This window comes from Lactuca virosa, chromosome 1 (assembly GCF_052849685.1).
Source record: "Lactuca virosa cultivar CGN04683 chromosome 1, Lactuca_virosa_CGN04683_v6, whole genome shotgun sequence".
Classification (NCBI taxonomy): Eukaryota; Viridiplantae; Streptophyta; class Magnoliopsida; order Asterales; family Asteraceae; genus Lactuca; species Lactuca virosa.
In genome coordinates this window covers 86,577,440-86,599,735 of record NC_136426.1, presented here as the reverse complement: position 1 = coordinate 86,599,735, position 22,296 = coordinate 86,577,440, and the positions used below count along the sequence as shown (strand labels likewise).

General features: G+C 38.3%; 1 pseudogene; it reads left to right on the top strand.

The window, feature by feature from the left end:
- Nucleotides 1-1,550: 1,550 nt before the first annotated feature.
- On the top strand, nucleotides 1,551-6,694 carry LOC145116508 (protein unc-13 homolog; annotated as a pseudogene).
- Nucleotides 6,695-22,296: the final 15,602 nt, after the last annotated feature.

The following is a 22,296-nucleotide window of genomic DNA, read 5'->3' as shown; positions in this document are numbered from 1 at the left end:
TACTAAACTCTTTTGATGCTAAAACTGTTTTCAAACTCTTTTATATTTATAATAGTTTCAAATCAATATCTACACCAGTATATTTATATAAGTAAGACTTGAAGGACTTAGGACTGATAGCTCACCTTATTTCCTGTTCCTTGTTTGGATGTGGACTTAGGGTACCTTGTTATTTGTCCGAATGTCGTTGAATTGTTAGTTATATATATCATATGTATATGTGTTGGATATAAAAGCTTTCACTTCAGTTCAGTACCTTTGTGTAACAAAGGCATCCAAACAACCTTACTATTTAACTATTATAGGTATAGTTAAGGGATTACTACTTACTACTACTACTACAACGACCCATACAAGAGTTAGTACATTTATGAGTCACTACATAAGTACTATATTGAGTAACAAAACATACTATACACTATACAAGAGAACATACTATACACTATACAGACATTAAATACTAAAACAAAATGTGACATACTACTTCTCGATACGACACTTCATAGTACGATCACCGTGTAACCAGAGTCTCCTGGAGGGAGAACGGATATTATGTGTATAGATCTATACGGGACAGACACTCCCATATCCCGACTGCAGCTACAGTCCGAGCCGACTAGGCTCAGGGGTGACAAAATGTCACCATACTACGTGTGACCTGGATGGTCATCAGTTATTCAGCCGTCGATAAGCATGGTTACATACGAGTTCGCATTCAAACCTTAAATTAACTAAATAAGGATTTAAGGAAAAAATGGACTTTGCGAGGCGTATCGTCTGGAGTCTACATATTTTCTACTTTGGACTTTTCGAGGCGTATCGCCTGGAGTCTACATATTTTCTACTTTGGACTTTTCGAGGCGTATCACCTGGAGTCTACATATTTTTCTACTTTGGACTTTGCGAGGCGTATCGCCTGGAGCCTACATATTTCTACTTTAGACTTTTCGAGGCGTACTGTCCATTCAGTACCGTCTGGAGTCTGTATTTTCATTACTTTGTGACTTTGTCACATACCCGTTTCAGTAAACTATATGTTTATACTATTAGTTTTCACTGGGGAAAAACCCTTTCATTTACAAAAGAACAATTATACAAACAATCGGGTCTTGGTAGAAGACTACCTTTTTACTGGAAAACATAGGGTGTTCTACGGAGTATACTATTTCCAAAACATTTGAAACCAATTACTACACTACATTGTTACTAACATTGTAATACAAGCAATGACACTAAATACTTATGAACTTACCAGCTTTATGCTGATACTCGCTTTCAAAATAACCTGTATTCTCAGGTCATCAGTAGACAGGTACAGATGAAGCTTTTGAGAAGATGGAGCACATACAAGACTCATCTTTTATTTCGATTATACTTTTGGTGTCTTACAAACTGTACAAAACACGCTTGTATTACAATTATTATATTAATGGAATGGATGTTGATGCTTGTCTTTACTATTATGCATTGTTATGATACTGTACATGACGTCCTCCACCCCAGAACGTTTCCGCCATTCTCGGTTTTGGGGTGACAATACGATATCTAGAATGGAGGAATATATGATCCGTTATCTAAAGGACGCGCTTCTTATAAGATCAGAGTTGACAACGGCTTTTGAAAGCTACGATTGCTGATCAGGTTCTAAATTCGTACTTGCAAATAGTTATTAGACTTATCCAAGTGGGAGACTGTTGGATTAGGTGTCTAAGCCCATAACTATTTTGGTATGTACTTGACCCGATTGTGAACATGGTCCTTTTGGGTTGCCTTCACCATAGCAACTGATACGATGAATTAAGGAGAAAGATGATTAGTTATGATTTATTAATATATTATATGAATAATATATTAAAAGAGAAATCATATTGTTTAATTAATATTGATCAAGAATTAATCTAGAATTAATTTTGTGGTCAAAAGAGATTATTTAAACTTGGGGGACTAATATTGTAATCATAAGATAGTTGCATTGTGGGCTGGGGAACCCTTGAAAAGGGGTTGGACGAAATCCTTATGGATAGCCCATAAGATTTCGTCCAAAGGGAGATTCTGGAAGGATCTTGTGGGCTGCTTAGAGCCTAAGTAACCAGATAAGGCCTTTGAGTGAAACCCTAATTCCTCAGCTATATAAGGATACCCCAGGTATCCTAAAATCGCCACTTGAAACCCTAGAGGGAACCCTGGACGATTTTGTGCCTTTTCCTCCTTCTCCTAAGTCATCTTGTTGCTAGTGGTGTTTGTGACTCCATTAGAGGTACAACACTTGAGGCACTAAGTTTTCAGAAGTCAAGATCAAGAAGGATTGTGATTGTTATTACTATATAACAATCAAGGTAAACTTTCTAACCCTAATCTTATGTCAATTTTGATAATAGCATGTTAGATCTGGGGTTTATGCTTTGGTATTCAATGCTGTTGTGTTCATAGTAGAAAACCTGGATCAAAGCAATTAGGGTTTCATGTACACCATAGGAATTATGTAATGCTCATAACCCAACAGTTACAAGTATGTGTTCTCTACTTTATCTATTGTTGTTTTCTTTATTTTATGCTTATTGCTTCTATGATGTGATTAGGGATGTTCCTAGTTAATGGTATAATTCCTCTTGTATTGGTTGATTCAAGGGCTAGTCGGCCGTTTGTATCTCTTGCGTTCAATAAGAAGTTCGATGTGACTCTGAGAGCATTAAATCAAACTCGAGTAATTGAGATCACCGATCATCGTACCGTAAATGCATCGTTCGGGTGAGATTTCCGATTGATCTCATTACTATTCCTTTCAGAGAGATCAAGGTGGTTATGGTTATGGATTGGCTCAGCCGGTTTGGGGCAGTGATTGATTGCGAGCGTCAGTTGGTGCGAGTTTAAACCCCATGTGGGGGAGAAGCCAAACGTGTTACTAAATGCTTCCAATATAGAGCGTCAACATCTACAAAAGACAGGCTTGAAGTTGTTTGCTTTATAGGAAATTGTGACTGGCGGATAAGGGAAACAAAACAAAATACTACTGATACATTTTAAGTGGTTAAACTATCGGAGAGACACACTTGGTCAAACACACAACTACATCCCCATCATCGACAAGCCAAAAAAAGGTACTGGGTCACTTATTTGAGAGTATCTCTCCATGATCCAATTCTAAAAAAGTAAGATGTCAAACAAGTAACCAACATTTTACAATACTTGTTGCTTAAAAACTATTATGAAACATAGTCTACATACCTTAAATTCATAGACAAATCCCTTGTAACATTCGATATTATTGGTATGTTTCTTTTTAACCCTTAATGTAAAACTTTCTCTCATTTTTAGTCCCTAGCTAGTATATGAAGCGTACTCTATGAGTACGTTTATCGTACTAGCTCATTGATGGATCGCAGATGCACCCACATATGTTGGGCGTACGTTGGAGTAAGCAGGACGTACGCAATGCAGGGATAAACCCTAATTTTTAGGGTTTGTGCCCTATTTAAACAACTTAAGATATCATTGGACCTCCTAATGAACAGCCTCCATCACTCTATACCCTAAGATCGAAACCCTAATTGTCATTTGTGAGATTTTCGCTTGAAAGTGAGTTTTGGTGGTGTTTTTAGTGATGTAGAAGAAGAAGAACACTTGGAGGTTGCTTGGGAGTGGCTTGAGCTTGTAGATCCAGATTCATCTTCATCTTAGCAAGCCATATGAGGTAAAAACTATCATCTTGATGATTCCTTATGCAGATCCAACTTAGGGTGTTATTTGTGCGTTTTTGGGTCCTTTAAGCCATATTTGAGATTATGGTCTACTCCAGAAGCCATGAATGTTCAAATCATAGCACCTTTGGGTCCCTTGTCCATAGAAATGCAACCTTTACGAGTTAGATTGGTCCATGCATGTGTTAGGATCCTTAATATGGTTCTTTTTGAGGTTTGGGTCCCATTAAGTCATGCATGGGAATAAAGTTTCCAACTTTACGTGTTAAGTCACCAATTAGAATCAGATCTGAAAGTTTGGCTTGATGGCTTAACTGAATATGGTCTATCTAGCCCTTTTAGACATTTTTCTCCAAAAAAAAGTTGTAAAATGTGAGGGTTTTTTTAGGAAAAACTAAAAAAGTTGAGGATTTACTTGGAAACATTTAGAAGGTGGAGGATTTTTTTGCGAAAAAAAGACAGTTGAGGGTTTTTTTTTGGAAAAAAAGACAGTTAAGGGGTTTTTTCGGAAAAAATGAAAAATATAAGGTTTTTTTGATGGAAAAAATAAAGATGAGGTTTAATCCCGAAAAAACACAAAATATAAGGTCTTTTATGAGATTAACCCAAATTTTTTTCCAATCAAACCATTAAATTTTCAAATATTCCTCCAAATTAGTCATTTTGACCGCATATAATAAGTTAAAATGGTTAATTTGGAAAATTATTGGTGAAACCTTATATAACAAAATTTCTGGTGAAACCTGATGATATAACATGTCAAAATGGTTAATTTGGTAAAATTTATGTGGTTTGATTTGGATAAAATAAAGTATTAATGGTTAAACCTTAAAAGTTGAAATAAATTTTTCCAAATTTTGGAAAATTACCGGTGAAACCTGATATAACACTTTAAAATGGTTAATTTGGAAAAATGTTTGGAAACTTTGTGGTTTGTTCGGAAAAAAATAAAGTATTAGTGGTTAAACCAGTTTACTTCCCAAAATACAATAGTTTTTATGTAATGTGTTATGTGCCCTTTATAATATAGAGAATAGTATTAAAACTATACCTTGTACTTACATATAATACAATTATACATGATCATGGAATGTAATGATTCATTCCGTTACCTTAGCCATTCCATTCCATTCCTCCATCATGCCATTCCATCCAACCAAATTAGAATTGATCTTTATACTTTGTTGGAACTGTGAGTATATTTAAATTTGATCTTTAAACACACAGATAATGGATAAGGCAGATTTAATCAGAAGAGCATCAAGAAACCAACCAAATCCACTTCTAGATCTAGCAATCCTTGCAAAAGACATTGGTGAATTAGCCACAAAAGAAAAGAAAATGTTCAGTCCAATTTGAAAAAGATGGCATCCTCTTGCAGCAGCTGGTGTAGCTGTTGCCACTCTCTATGTCTGCTATGGAAACGAATTAAAACAATTCATTTCAGGAATTACCGAATTAACCCTAGATGCAGTCCAAGTCTTAAGAGTTGCATATTAGTTAGAAAAAATCTTTTACAGATTGTAGTTGAAGATTCTGTTGATAGTGATGATGGTGGAAAAACAATCATAAGAGAAATGCCACCTTTTGAAGCTGAAGCTGCAATTGCAAATTTGGTCAAAGGGTGGACTAATTTGAGATTAGACAGGTTGAAAGAGTGGGTGGATAGAAATCTCCAACAAGAGGCCAGTTCATTAAATGAATAACAATTTAAGTCCGAGGGCATTTATGGTATTTAACAACAACTCTCAAATAACAGGTAAGGAATCCACGAGTTAATCAAGAAGGATACGCTCCATAAGCTGTTGAAGTCTTGAGAATTATAGATGAAACTTTGGATGCCTCCTTTCATCTCCTAATTCCAATGCATCCAGCTTTGCTTCCTGATTTAGTTTTTGGCCTTGATCGATGTCTCCAATATTACTCAACCAAAGTCAAATGAGGATGTGGTAATTACTAATTACTAATTACTAGACATACTTTCAGTTAATTCAAATTAGGGTTTGTAATTACATTTGTTTACATAACAAGTTTTTTATATACAGGATCAAGAAATACATATATCCCCGCTCTTCCCGCATTAACCCGATGCACAACCGAGACAAAATTCCACGGTGTTTTCAATTAAAAAGAAAAACCAACAACTTTACAAAGAAAAAATTCTCAAGTCTCCACAACAAACGATAACAACAACACATTAGGGATCCCACAACTATGCGTACGTATAAACAGTCTCCAAAAAATCTGATCCAAACTCGAAACAATCGAAAAACAAATCATAACACTTTTGCGAAATTCCGAATCTGCCCATGTCTCCGACTTCTCAAACGGATTACAAAAAAAATTCGAACTCACCCCCCCCCCCCCCCCCCGGCATGCCTCGAAGGCATCCAACAACTTTGCGAATCAACCGCTTACACAATTGTTTTTCACGATCTTTAAAACTCGTTATGGGACAATCTTTATGTAGGTGGGACCACATGTTCCACAATCGAACCTTTCCTTCAAGAACTCGAGCAAAATTTAACGCTTGTTGCGGATAATGTGCAACACGAAAGGGTTTGAACGCGGTTAGTTGCTGAAGTTATGAAAGCGAGTTTTGAAGGATGGTTGTTGGTTTTACTTGGAGGTGGGCCCACAAGGTGTTTTACTATACAAGATTCGAGAGGAATTGAAGATGATTTTAAGGTGATTAAAGATTTGTTTTTTGCAAATGGTGATGGGTTTTCTATGGATGTGATTAATAAGTTTTCGATTGTTGTGAGAGATGTCATTCCGCTTTTTGGGATGGAAATAAAGGCGGTTGTGGAGCGGTTTAGGCGGTTGACTTTGGAAGCATACGGGTCATCTGCTAGATCTAGACTCCGCTGCCTACGACTACGGGTCAATGGAGTTCGAATGATCCGAATACGCTTTTGCATGTTTTGTGTTATCGAAATGATGATTCGGCTTCAAAGTTTGTTCAGAAAACGTATAATTTGCCTAAAAAATTATGATGATTTGGTGGTGGAAAAATGGTTAGTTTGTGTATAGTTGATCTTCGAGTGTGTTGAAGGTAAGGTAACATGTGGAGATTGATTCATTATTGTTTAGTGTTAATATAAGTTCTTGGGATATTTTTTTTACTTGTGTTTCTAGGGTGGATTTGTTTATTGTTTTGTTTTGATGGGAGAAATTGTTTCTCTTTTGGGGAGATGTTTTTCACGATAGGTGTAGTTGGGCGTAAACGGTTGGTTTTAAATTCGTGTTAGGTATTTTTTTATGATTTTGTATAGTATTATTACACTTGTTATTGGCAGCGGTTTCGGTTGCTATACGCTAATATGGTACGAATTATTGGTATGTTAAATAGTAGTTTGGATTTTATTTATTTATTGTTGCGGTTACTTTTTCACATTTTCACATCGAGTCAAATTGAAACTCATGAGTTGTAGACAAGTTTTACATCCTTTTCCTGTTTAGCTTTACAAATGACATAGTAAAACTTAATTTTTATATGTTTTTTGAGACAACAATGAGTGTCTTTGTTGTGCACATGAACTATAGTCGCATAAACTTAGTGGGGGAGGTGTCGAATGCATAGTTGCAACTTTTGACTATGTTTTAAGAAATTCATCGTTCACATTAAGTATAAACTGCAATTCTTGATTTAATAAAGAATTATAAGAAAAGGATGAGAGTTTGAGAAACCTGATATTCCGTTAATAATATTGGCACCAAGTATTAACGATAAGATTGAATAAATAAGATTGAGTCTACCTACTCCTAGTTGATAGGAATATTGTTGTATTCGAATTAACCTTATCATGAACTATTGTATTCATTATAAATATCAACACAGGACACTCCATGAATCATATTCATTGGAGATTAATAATAATCACTCTTATATGGTATCAGCCATATTTTGATCCTCTCCTATCCATCTTTTCTAAGCCCGCCTTACTTCTCTTCTCAATCACCATGGCTAATGACAGTACCTCCAACGATGGTATCCTCTCCCTCAATACTATCTTGGACATTAAGCTTTCTTCATCATAATATCTTCTGTGGAAAAACCAAATCATTCCCCTTCTCAAATATCAAAACTTATTCTCACATGTCATTGGTAATTCCACTCGTCCCTCTGAGACGATTTTGATTGAAGACAAGCCTTCTCCTAATCCCTTCGTAACAATTTGGTATGAAGCTGATCAGATTTTAGGCCTCTCGACTGCTCGAGAAGTGTGGATCACCCTTGAGTCGGCCTACATCCATGACTCAATTGAAAGAATGCAAAATCTCATAGATTCTTTAAGACAACTTCAAAAAGGTTCCTCTACTGTCTGTAGGAAATTTAAATCAATTTGTGATCAGCTTGCAGCAATTGGACAACCGGTGGATGAGTCTGATAAATCCCATTGGTTTCTATGTGGTCTTGGTCCTTCTTTTAAGACATTTTCAACAGCTCATAAGGCTATCAAACCAAGACCCCCTTTCCGTGATCTTCTCTCACAAGCTGAAGGGAACAAATTGTTAATTCGTTCTGTAAGGGCCTAGCGGGGCCATGGCCCCCAGCTTTTTCAGCTTTTTCATACTCATATTGCACATATATTTTGAAATCAAATTAAGTTGTGATGGTTAACAATATGAAAATGAAATTAGACAGCACTCTCACTCTCTCCTTCTCTCACTTCACACCTTACCCCAATACATATTATAAATGTGTATCTATATTATTTATTTATTCTTAATGTCAATATTAATTTTTTTTTCTAATAATGATATTAAAAATAAATTGTTATTATCTACATAAAATTATAGGAATATATTTTCTATAAGATATTTTCTAAAATAGTTATGTAATATTAATTCTAGTGACAAACAAACTTGGTTGTTACACCTTTTGACCCAAAATTATATATATTAGCATACTAAACTTTCAATTAATTTTATAATACCTACAAACTTAATTTTAATCTACATTTAAATCCTTAATAGATAATAAATATATAAAAAATAGTTATTTTTTGTTCAAATTAAGGTAATTATCAAACGGAGGAAAAAAATTTTCAAAAAACAAAATTATAAAAGTTATTATAACAACGTACTATTGGTTTTGTCTTTTCGTAACAAAACTTGTCAGAAAGATTAGCTTAAAGAAAATCATGCAAGGTTAAAAAAAAATTCGTCCAGAGCTATTGTTATGAACGATTTAATAATAATTCATGTTAATGGTTTTGTTTAGATGTTTGATATGTCATAATTTTGAATCAAATTAAACTTGTTTATATTTATTACGATTAAGGATAGTTATTATCTTTGTCTAGCCTATAGTTATCTTTATTTATCCAATAGTTATCATGTTTAAATGTTTACTGAATTCTAGGATTTCAGTTTAGTGTTCAGATCCTGGTTATATATTCTCCTGTGTAAATTGATTGAAAATAATGAAAAACACGTTTTTACTTCTCTAAATTTATTATGGTATCAGAGCAAAGTCTGGGAACTCAAACCTAGCTTTGTTTGAACGATGGTTGTTGGCGAAGGTTCGACACCACCACCGCCCGTAGGGAAGACAATCGATGTGTCGTCACCCTATTTTCTCACCTCTGCTGATCACCCTGGATTAAACTTCGTTGGAGAGAATCTTCTCCATGATGGTAACTACAGTGATTGGAAGAATGAGATGATGAATGCCTTGTTTGCCAAGAACAAGGTTGGATTCATTGACAATTCCCTCCCCATGCCAGAAGAAGGATCTGCTGATTTGATGAACTGGAAAAGATGTAATGCCATGGTAAGAGGTTGGCTTGCTAGCGCTATGGAAAAAGAGATTAAGAGCAGTGTAAAATACGTTGCTACTGCTCGTGATATTTGGCTGGACCTTGAAGAAAGATTTGGAAGAGACAATGCTCCAAGAGCATATGAAATAAGAAGAACAATAACCACAATCCGCCAAGAAAATATGACGATATCAGGTTATTACACAAACCTAAGAGGAATTTGGGATGAAGTACAATCAATTACCCCGTTACCAACATGCACCTGCCAAGGTTGCAAGTGTGAAATCATAAAAGAGATTGCAAGATCGAGGGAAAAGGAGCGCTTGTATGACTTTTTAATAGGACTCAATGAAGAATATGGTGCCCTAAGGACACAAATTCTGAGTACCGATCCTCTACCAACACTAAACAATGCATATCATCTACTAAGTCAAGATGAACAGCAGAAAAAGATTGGTTCTTCTCGAAGTGTAATGGGAGAACCTGCTGCTTTCTACACCAACAACAAAATAGCTCCAAAAATTGGGGTCGAAGGAAACTCTTCAAGTAACTTGAACAAGAAGGAAGAAAGAAGCAAGAATGGAAATAATGACGATAGATGGTGTTCACATTATCATATGTCACACCCCAAAACCGGAACGGCAGAAACAATCTGGGGTGGAGGACGTCATGTTTAGTATCACAAGACATGCATTATAGTAAGCAAAGTAATGAACAACCATTTCATTAGAAAGAAAGTGTTTACAAGGTGTGTGTTCACAAAACATAGAATACATAAGCAAATAACAAACAAGACTTGAAGCTATACTGCTCCATCTTCTGAATTCCCAGCACGAGTACCTGTCTACTAGGCTCCTGAGAATACAAGTTATTTGAAAGAGTTGATCAGCAATTAAGCTGGTGAGTTCATAAGATTTTAGTGATGTAAGTAAGTTGTAAAATGTTGTAGTAAACTGCTGTTGAAAATGTAGTTGAAAAATATAGTGAGTTGTAAGTTCTATTTGGAAAAGTTTGCCTGTTCCTCCAGGAAATCCTATATTTCCTGCTTTGATGAAAGATAAGTAAAAATGACTCAACAGTCCTTTCTATGAGTATTAACTGGATACCAGTTATATAAAACCCATAGTAAACAAACAATCGATTGTGTGTATCTGCCCTAATCCCACAACCAAACAAGGAACAGGAAATGAGGCGGAAGGCACACATCCAATTGGTTGTTGGATCCTTGTCGTATATAAACCTGGTGTATTCCCTTGGTACTCACGGAGTTAACTGTAATAGTTCCTTTATATTTGAAGAAAGATTCTTTAAGGAAACTCCTATTTCTTAAAATAAAATAGTAACCACAGTGGTTCCTTTTGTAATCACTTGGTTGATACTAGTTATATATAATCTAATACCGAACAGATAGTTAATTGTGTGGATCTGCCCTAAGCCCACAACCAAACAAGGAACACGATATGAAGCGGAAGGCACACATCCAACTATCTATCGGTTATTAATTATATATAACTCTGATGTATAACCTAAGGTATTATAGAGTTATCCACTTAAGGTCCTTGAAGTTATCCTGGTTTAATAAAATGGATTAAACCCTTAGCTGGTAAGTTTCTAGTTTTGTATACCAAAAGTTCTGATTTGGAAAGTATGTTCTGTACTAGAAAACTGTACATTGACTCTGTGTCCTATCACTTGACCCATACCTGGTACCCTTATGATGACTCAACGTATACTGGACATATATATCTAGAATCGAATAGATAATAGACTGGGTGAATCTGCTCCAAGCCCACAACCAAACAAGGAACAAGAAATGAAGCGGAGAGCACACATCCTATTACCTGTCGGATCCTATTGATATATATGTATCCTTGGATGTATACATTAAGGAATCATAAGGTTAGCATTATGGTACTTTCTACTAAACGTAGCCTTCTACCAAGGCATCAAATGTTATGTATGTATGTTTCTTGTATGAGTGTGTATTTTTCCCGAGTGAAACTATCATTAACAAAATATAGTTTATACATTAAGGAATATGTGAGAAGATCACAAAGTAAATGTATTGGGGGAAAATAATGTTTTACCTCAGCAGTAACACTGCTGGCTATAAAGTAATAAAATACAGACTCCGGGTGGTATTAAATGTACAATACACCTCGGGGGAGTCTTTTTGCCTTTAATCTTTAGTCGGTTAATTAAAGGTTTAACTGTGAATTCATATGTAAGCGGAAGGGTATTTTGTTATAGATTATCACCTCGTACCTGCTAGTCCTAATGTGTGAAATCGTACCAGTGTCAACGCAAGGCCGGAAAGATATATTATTAAGTTTATCACCTCGTACCTGCTAGTCCTAGTACGTGAAATCGTACCAGTGTCAATGCAAGGCCGAAAAGATATGTTATTAAGTTTATCACCTCGTACCTGCTAGTCCTAGTACGTGAAATCGTACCAGTGTCAACGCAAGGCCGGAAAGATATGTTATTAAGTTTATCACCTCGTACCTGCTAGTCCTAATACGTGAAATCGTACCAGTGTCAACGCAAAGCCGGAAAGATATATGAACGTTTTTCCCGGTACTTAGTGTGGTGTGTTTCTCTATGCACTTGTTGTAGTATGATCCTCTCTGTACTTCTAATAGTATGTTCCTCTCTGTTTCTCTTTATTATGTGTTCCCTTTCTGTTATCGTGTACTGTATCTAGTATGAACTGAATCTCTAAACTATACCTATTATAGTTTACTAGTAATGTACTTGAACTGTTGTGGAAAAGACTCATTTTACTACTAAGTTATGCTGGTACTTTAAAAACGGAGTTTTGTTAAACTATAAAGTAACATAACTTGAAAAGAGTCTTTGAGATGTTTTGACAACTTATAAATGACGTAAGTAATCCTTTTGAAAATGTTTATAACAAACAATTACACAATTAACATTGTGTTCAACTTGTATTCCCCCCCTTAAAACATTTAAAACAGTTAAAAGATTCATTACGGGGTATGAACTCACCTGATGTGGGTGATTCAAACGAATACGCGCGTGAGGATGAGAAGTTCCACGAATGAAGTCTCGAGACTTAACGAGCCCTAAATGACATATAATCACATATATTGGCATAAATATAGTGCTTGGAAGCAACCAAATGCAAGGAAACACCCCACGGGACTAGGAAACACTTTGACCAAGTGTTGGAATCACATGTGATTCAAACTAAGGGAGTGTACGGCCATTTGAGGGAGTGTGCGGCCAGGGGAGTGTGCGGCCGCACACTCATGGTAAAGAGTGCACAAAACGTTTTCCAAATGGTAGGGAGGCTTGTAGGACTGATGCTCATCAAGTGTTGAAGCTAGAAAGGCACTTTGGAGGCCCTAAAGCACTAAACAAAGGGGTGTACGGCCACATGGAGTGTGTGCGGCCGCACACTCCTTGAGGAGCATGGTTTGGATGTTTTCTAAGGCTCACATCTAGTAAGTAACAAGGTTAGGGAATGGTACTCACGATATGGAAGCCTTTAGGGGTGTTTTGAGGGGTGTTTGAGGGATGTACGGCTACATGAGTGTGTGCGGCCGCATACACCATATGTTCTTGAGTTCTGGGCAGTTTCAAGGCCTTAAACTAGTGTCCTTAACAAGATCTAAGCATAAGGGAAGAGTACTTACGATCCGGAAGCTCAAGAAGGCCCAAAATCGCCAAGAACAAGTGTGTGTTCTTGGTGTTCTTGGTGAAATGGATGAAGATTTGAAGATCTAATCAAAGAGTGTTACTAGTTTGGAAGGATTAACAACAAATCAAGTGAAGAACACTTACACTCTTGAAGATCTAGGCTGAAAATCGGATGATAGTTGAGAGAGAAATCGAGTTCTAAGCCTTGGAGAGTGAAAAGGGATGAATGAAGGCTAAACCCCTCCTTTGTACACGTGAGTGTGCTGCCAGGAGAGGGGTGTGTGTGGCCGCACACCCAGTGTGCGGCCGTACACTCCTGATGTTGGAGTGTAAGGCTCGAGTTTGGTGCTAGAAGTTTACGCGATCCATTCCTATGCTCAATGCTGGAATGTACTGAGCTTTGAACCTTTAAACAGACTCTAAACGAGGCTAAATGATAGCAGAAATGAGTCTGACACTCAGCGGAGTTGACTGGCTGGGCTTTGCAAGGCAAAAATTTAAAAAATTTCGGGTTGTCACATCATAAAACTGGACACACACTTGAAGGATGTTTTGAATTAATAGGTTATCCTGATTGGTGGTCTGTCAAGTCTACAACAAGCAAGAATCAATCAGGTAAGACTCGACAACAACAACCACGGGCTGCTACTGTTACCGGAGAAACCTCACAACAATCGCCGGTTCTTGCTAAAGAAGACTATGAAAAGCTTCTTCAACTTCTAAAAACAACAAAACTAAGTGAGGAAAAGATCAATCCCACAGCCAACATGACTGGTAAGGTCGAAAGACTAGACAATTGGATCATTGATTCGGGTGCCAGCGACCACGTAACTCATTTTACAAAGTGGTCAAAAACCATGAATAATAAGAGAAACAACACTTCTGTTTCTATACCTAATGGAAAGCTAGTAACAGTCAAAGGAGTTAGTGATATACAAATATCACCAGACCTCAAATTGAAAAATGTGTTGAATGTACCAGATTTTAACTGTAATTTACTTTCAGTTAGAAAAATAACTCGTGATTTAGGTTGCTCATTAACGTTTTTACCCGACCTATGTTACATACAGGACCTACATTCGAAGAACCTGATTGGGATGGGTAAGGAGCGTGATGGGCTTTACTACTTAGAGCCGATGGAAAGAAAGAAAGTTGCAATGGCGGTTCTAAAAAAATATGATGTTTGGAATAGAAGACTTGGTCATACTTCAGAGGGAGTACTTCGTAAGATACAACAAATAGGAGATGTAGGTACTTGCAGTTAATTTTGTGATTCTTGTATACGAGCAAAGCAAACTAGACTTCCTTTTCCAATAAGTTTCTCGAAAACAAAAGAATGTTTTGATTTAATACATGTTGATATATGGGGTAGATATAAATATGCTTCTCTTGATGGTGCTCATTATTTTTTTATCAATAGTCGATGATTATAGCCGTGGAGTGTGGGTGTATTTGATGAAAAATAAATCTGATGCTGCTCAGCTACTAGTCACGTTTTATAAGTTGATAGTAACACAATTTAACAAGAACATCAAAAGAATAAGAACAGATAATGGATCAGAATTTAAGTCTAGTTTCATGGTTGAGTTTTACAAGGACAAAGGCATACTACTAGAAACCTCATGTCCATACACGCCACAACAAAATGGCGTTGTAGAGAGAAAACACAGACATTTATTAGAAATGGGAAGAGCATTGCGATTCCAAGCCTTACTTCCAATAGAATTTTGGGGTGATTATATTGACCGCAGCATATATAATAAACAAGTTGCCGACTCCAGTCCTAGAAAATAAAACTCCACATGAAGTTCTTCTTGGGAAATCGCCCACGTATGAACACCTACGAGTTTTTGGTTGCCTAGCTTACGTACATAACACATTGGGAAAACACGATAAATTTGGTGAGAGAGCGAGACCTTGCATTTTCATAGGGTATCCAATGGGTCAAAAGGGTACAAACTTTATGACTTGAAAGATCAAAGAATACATGTTACTTGTAGTGTTACTTTCATTGAAAGTAAGCTTCCTTTTGGAGAAGACTATGAAAGACATAAGGTGATAGCAAATGATCACCTGGTTGATGCGTTGGATAATATACAAGAAGATGTTGAAGTCCCAGTTGAAGAATTAGATGGGAATGATGAGACAAGTGATAGTGATAACCCTCAAATTGTTGAATCACAACCATTAAATTCCACTGTACCTACCACCACTAGCAATAATAACACATAGGTGCAAACAGACCAAGAAATGGGAATCAGACATGGCACTCGCATACGGTCAAAGCCCAAACACTTGGAAGACTTCGTGATCGAGTTACCACCATCACTTGATAGCTCTACGCCCATCCCGTCTTCAGGTTCTTCTGCATCTGCTAACAATCTGGTATATCCTCTCTCTCAATTTGTTTCTTATGATAAATTTTCAAAAACACATCGAGCGTTCTTAGCAGCAATAACTTCAAACAATGAACCAAGAGATTTCTCCCAAGCCATGAAAGATCCAAGATGGATAGATGCAATGAAAAGAGAGATTACCGCGCTTGAAGAAAATGACACTTGGTCCTTAATGGAACTTCCAGAGGGAAAGAAAGCCATTGACTCAAAATGGGTTTCTAAGATTAAATATAAACCTAATGGAGAAATAGAAAGGTTCAAAGCTCGGTTGGTAGCAAAAGGTTACACTCAAATAGAAGGTATTGATTTTCATGAAACTTTTGCCTCAGTAGCTAAGCTTGTGACTGTTAGATGTGCCTTGGCTATTGCTGCAAAGAAAGAATGGGAAGTACACCAGATGGACGTAAATAACGCCTTCTTGCATGGTGATCTAGAAGAAGACGTTTACATGAAGGTGCCTCAAGGTTTTCGTGAAAATGTTGAAAATTAGGTATGTAAATTACATAAGTCTATCTATGGTCTACGTCAAGCTTCAAGGAATTGGGACCAAAAGTTTACAAAAGCTCTAATGGAGATAGGCTTTCTACAAAGTAAGGCAGACCATTCTATGTTCATATTTAGGATGTGTTATGTTCATATTGTTGCTCTCATATATGCTGATGATGTACTATTAATGGGAAATGACATCAATAAAATCAATGAAGTGAAAAATCATTTGCAGAACATGTTTAGCATTAAATATTTGGGTCCTCTCAAATATTTTCTTGGTATTGAAGTTGCTCGGTTAAAGGATGGTTTCGTAATAAGTCAAAGAAAATACACTCTTGACATTCTAGAAGATTGTGGTGCATCTGCAAGCAAGCCTAGCAATTTTCCAATGGAATAGAATGTTAAGCTAAGAAAAGATGATGAACGCCCAGAAGTTGATGCTTCACGTTATAGAAGATTGGTGGGACGTCTGCTTTACCTCACAGTTACTCGACCTGATATAACATTTGCAGTGAACCAACCAAGTCAATTCTTGAGCAATCCTAGAAAGTCACATATGGATGCTGCTCACAGAGTTCTCCGGTATTTGAAAGGTACACCAGGTCAAGGTCTATGTCACACCCCAAAACCAGAATGGCGGAAACGTTCTGGGGTGGAGGACGTCATGTGTAGCATCACAACCAATGAATAATAGGAATCATAGCAACACAACCATTACATTGAATACTTAAATAAAAATGTTTACATCAGTTTGGAACTTTGTCTGAAACTTGGTTTGAATTACATTCAATAGCTTTGTATAGTATAAACATAAACTCTTATTGCTCCAGTTCCTCAAAAATCCAGCAAATACCTGTCTACTGATTTCTTGATAATACAAGCAGTTTGAAAATATTATCATAAAGCTGGTGAGTTCATAAGCGGTAGTTTGTAATGAAAATCATTGATGAGTTCGTAAAAGTGTTTTGTATAATTTCAAGAAAATCCGATATTTTCTTTAGTGAAAATGTAGTGTTCTCAATTCTGTATGAAATCGTGAATGTTTGTTACTGAAGACTGTAGTGATGCGCGAAAGTAATACTTCATGTGACTAACAAATGCTAATCATGATGTATAAGTATTTCGTACGTGAAACCATTGTATGTTCGGTTCGGTTTGTAAACTCTGAAAGTTTTCCAGTTGTAATGTGTATTAGCTCTATTTAGTGTAAATAAAACTGTTGAAGAGTGTCAATTTGTAAACTAAAGGTGATTTATACTTATTGTGAGTCGTATAAACATGCTTGATATGACTAGAGACCTTTCCAACGTTCTTCAGGCGTCGAGTTAAATGACATTTGTCACCCTGGGCATGCCTGCCCAACTGTAGCTAGCAGTTCGGGTGTGGGATTGTTAGTCCCGAATAGATCTATTTACAAATCTCACGCTCTCCCTCCAGGAGACTCTGGTTATACTATGATAGGATTTATCCCTGTACACCTAAGGGTACAGTAGTGAAGTAGCGGCTCACAGTATCATACAATCTAGTTTACATGTAGTGTAGTAGTGTTCTACCATAGTGAAAATCCGTATGTATATCATATGTAGTGATAATTACAGTTATGAAAAGCCATGATAAAGTAGTGATGTAACTATAAACTGTTTCTGTCTTAGCGTATATGTTTAGTAGTGAAAGTTTCTGTACTTGTTATGTTTAGAAAAATCCCAAACTATACCGATTATAGTTTGCATGTTTAGTGAATAGCGTGTCCGAAAAACTATGCAATTTTAGTGAAAACGTCCCTTATGCTCAACACAGTACAAAGGGGTTAAAGTATGAGATTTGCAGTAGTTTTGAAAACATTTATGTTTAGCTTGGATTCTCCCATTGAAAACATTAAAATACGGAAAATGTAGGGGTATGAACTCACAGTTGTTGCGTGAAAACGTTGACTGAAATGAAGATCCTCGAGTTGCTGCACGTGACACTTAACGGAATCCTATTATCAAATCAATACATATATGTATCTAAATTAGCGATTTCGTTAGATAACGTGATAGAGTAACACTTGTATTCGGTTGAGGAATGTTACCGGGACTCGATCGAATCGATGAAAGTGGGTTTTCAGCCAAATGCACCACTTAAAAGGTGTTTACGGCCGTGAACAAGAGTTTACGGTCGACTGATAGTTTACGGTTTCTGAAGGCTTGGTAAGTTTACGACCGTAAAATCAAGAACAGGGTTTACGGTCTTTGAAGATGGACCGTAAACTCAAGAACAACGGTGTTGATTTCGAAGAGATAAGTGCTCCAGACGTTCCGAAGTGACTCCAAACGGTGTTTCTCGATGTTTCCCGAAGTTTGAAGGTGTTTTTAGGTGTTTACGGTCAAGGTTCTTAGAGAGAGAAGGAGAGAGTTTTCGGCCAGAAGTGTTCAAATGAAGGTGAAGGTCTCGTATTTATAGGGGTTTTGTGGTCGGTGGTGGGGTCCACTCTTTACTGGCTGTAAACGGGTTTACGGCCGTAAACCCGTTTACGGTCGTAAACTAGTTTACGGTCGTAACCCTACTTAGGCCAGAATTGTTTGGTTTTCGAGATATTCGGGTTTCCGCGCGACTTTTGGTTCCGACTCGTAAATAATTTAATTATATATAAATAGATCATTTTCTAAACCAATAAGTTTGACGGAAAAGTTAATGAATTCGAAATTTTATTAACGGAAATCACGCAACGGAAACGGACAAAGTTTTGGGTTGTCACATTATCCCCCCGTTAGAGGGAATTTCGTCCCGAAATTCGAACATAGAATACAAATCATGGATTAGGAAAGAGATGCGGATATTTCTGTTTCATCTGATCTTCGCGCTCCCAAGTGAATTCAGGTCCCAGCTTGGCATTCCAGCGAACCTTCACTATCGGGATGCGACTTTGTTTCGTTCTTTTAATCTCTCTGTCCATGATTTCGGCCGGTTCTTCCACGAAGTTGAGGTTCTCGTTGATTTCAATCTCATCGAGAGGAATCACAAGTGTCTCATCAGACAGACACTTCTTTAGGTTCGATACGTGGAAAACAGGGTGAATGTTGCTGAGCTCTCACGGTAATTGGAGTTTGTATGCTACAGGACCGATCCTAGCAAGGATTTCAAACGGTACAATGTACCTTGGGTTTAGCTTTCCATGCTTCCCAAAGCGTATCATGCCTTTCCAGGGTGAGACCTTCAGAAGGACGCGGTCACCAACCTGGAACTCCAAGGGTTTTCGTCTCTTATTGGCGTAGCTCTTTTGTCTATCTCGTGAGGCTTTCAGTCGTTCCCGGATTTGTACAATCTTCTCAGTTGTCTCTCGGATGATCTCAGGACCAGTGAGAGTACTGTCGGGGACTTGACCCCTGGCTAGCTGCGTGTCACCCACCTCAGCCCAGCACAGAGGGGATCTGCACTTACGGCCATAGAGGGCTTCAAACGGCGTAGCCTTGATGCTGGTATGGTAGCTGTTGTTGTAGGAAAATTCAACCAAAGGAAGATGAGTGTCCCATGATGCGCCGAAATCGATGACGCAGGCTCTCAACATGTCTTCCAATGTCTGAATTGTTCTCTCACTCTGTCCGTCAGTCTGCGGATGATAAGCCGTGCTCATATCCAATTTAGTTCCAAGAGCTTTCTGTAGTGACTGCCAGAACCTCGATGTAAACCTGCTATCTCGATCGGAGATAATGGATGCAGGTACACCATGAAGGCGAACTATCTCTTGAAGGTAGATCCGTGTGAGTCTCTCCATCTTGAAGCTTTCTTTGATTGGCAGGAAGTGGGCGGACTTCGTCAACCGATCGACAATTACCCAGATGGCATCGTGCCCACTCGGAGATCTGGGTAACTTGGCGATAAAATCCATGGTTATCCTTTCCCACTTCCACTCAGGTATTTCCGGCTGTTGAAGTAGACCTGAGGGCTTCTGATATTCGACCTTCACCTTGGCGCAAGTCAGGCACTTGCCTACGAAGGTAGCGATCTCTGCTTTCATGTTTGGCCACCAATAGAGCTGTTTGAGATCCAAGTACATCTTATCTGACCCTGGGTGAACGGAGTATTTCGTCCTGTGAGCTTCGTTCATTACAACCTCTCTGTAACCACCAAACTTTGGGGTCCAGATCCGGTCCATGAAATAATAGACTCCGTCTCCCTTGATCTCTAGGTTCTTTTCCATTCCTCTCAAGGCTTCACCCGGCATGTTCTCTGGTTTTAAGGCTTCCAGCTGAGCCTCCTTGATTTGCGTGGATAAATGGGAATGGATGGTCATTGTTAGTGCCTTCACCTTACGTCCTGAATACTCCTTTCGACTGAGGGCATCTGCTACCACATTGGCCTTGCCGGGATGATAGCGAATTTCGCACTCGTAGTCACTGAGTAGCTCTACCCATCGCCGTTGTCTCATGTTTAACTCCTTTTGATCAAAAATATGTTGCAAGCTCTTATGGTCGGTGAAGATAGTGCACTTGGTTCCATAGAGACAGTGTCTCCAGATCTTTAACGCAAAGACCACTGCTCCCAACTCCAAATCATGAGTTGTGTAATTGACCTCGTGTGTTTTCAACTGCCTCGAGGCATAGGCGATGACCTTTCCCCTCTGCATGAGCACACACCCTAGGCCCTGATTGGATGCATCACAATAGACTACGAAGTCTTCCGTTCCTTCGGGCAGGGACAAGATAGGTGCGCTGCATAGGGCCTGTTTCAAGGTTTGAAACGCAGTGTCTTGTTTAACTCCCCAACTAAAGGTTACACCCTTTTGTGTCAGGGTAGTTAAAGGCTTTGCGATTTTGGAGAAATTCTGAATAAACAGGCGATAATAGCCCGTGAGACCTAAGAATTGCCGGATTTCTGTGGGTGTCTTTGGTGCAGACCAATTCTCTATCGCTTTGATCTTGGAAGGGTCCACGTGTATTCCTTCCTTGCTAATCACGTGTCCAAGGAAATTTACCTTCCTGATCCAGAATTCGCACTTCGAGAATTTTGCGTATAACTTTTCTGCCCTTAATGTTTCCAACACCTGCCTTAAGTGTTGTTTAAGATCATTCTCACTCCGCGAATAGACAAGTATATCGTCGATGAAAACAATCACGAACTTGTCTAAGAAAGGGCGACACACCCGATTCATCAGGTCCATGAATATTGTCGGTGCGTTGGTTAGACCAAAGGGCATTACTACAAACTCGTAGTGTCCATAGCGAGTTCGGAATGCTGTTTGGGCATATCATTCTCATGAACCCGCAACTGATGGTATCCTGATCTTAGATCTATCTTCGAAAAATAGCTGGCTCCCTGAAGTTGGTCGAAGAGATCGTCGATTCTGGGTAAGGGATATCGGTTCTTGATGGTAAGCTTTTTTAGCTCTCGGTAGTCGATGCACATCCGGAAAGATCCGTCTTTCTTCTTCACGAATAAGATCGGAGCTCCCCAGGGTGAGGAACTTGGCCTTATGAATCCTTTGCTGATCAGCTCATTGAGCTGGCTGGATAATTCCTGCATTTCCGCTGGCGCTAAACGGTAAGGAGATTTAACTACAGGAGTAGCTCCGGGGATTAAGTCGATACGAAACTCGACTTGGCGCTCGGGAGGGATTCTTGGGAGATCTTCGGGGAAAACGTCAGGAAAGTTACAGACTTCGGGGATGCTCTCGAGGTTTCTAACTTTTTGCGTCTCGTCTACAACGTGAGCTAGAAATGCATGGCACTCCTTTCGCAGATACTTCTGAGCTTTGATGCATGAAATGATACGGAGGTTCGAGCTAGGCTTATCTCCGTAAATCATGAGAGCTTCACCAGAGGGAAGATTGAGACGGATAGCCTTGTTGAAGCAAAGAATATCAGCACGATTGGGACTCAACCAATCCATGCCGATAATGACATCGAAGCTCTTGATGAACACATGCATAAGGTCGATGGGAAACGAATAATTGTCTTGGGTAAGAGTACAGCCTATGAATATGTCGTTAGTGCTCTCCTTCTTTCCGTTAGCCATCTCGACGGTAAATGTTTCGGTCAAAGGTTGGGATTTACATTTGATTAGGTGTTTGAATGCATGACTAACAAAACTCCTCTCCATACCAAAATCGAAAAGACTGCATGCATGAGAGTTATCAAGGAGGAACGTACCCGTAACAACGGTAGGATCAGCAACTGCTTCCTCCTGGCCCATCACCATAACTCTTCCTGTATTGCCACCAGTTGTTGCCTTGGGGCAGTTTCTCCTGAAGTGCCCAGCCTCTCCACATCCATAACAAGTTTGACCAGCGCCCGCTCCCGGAGCATG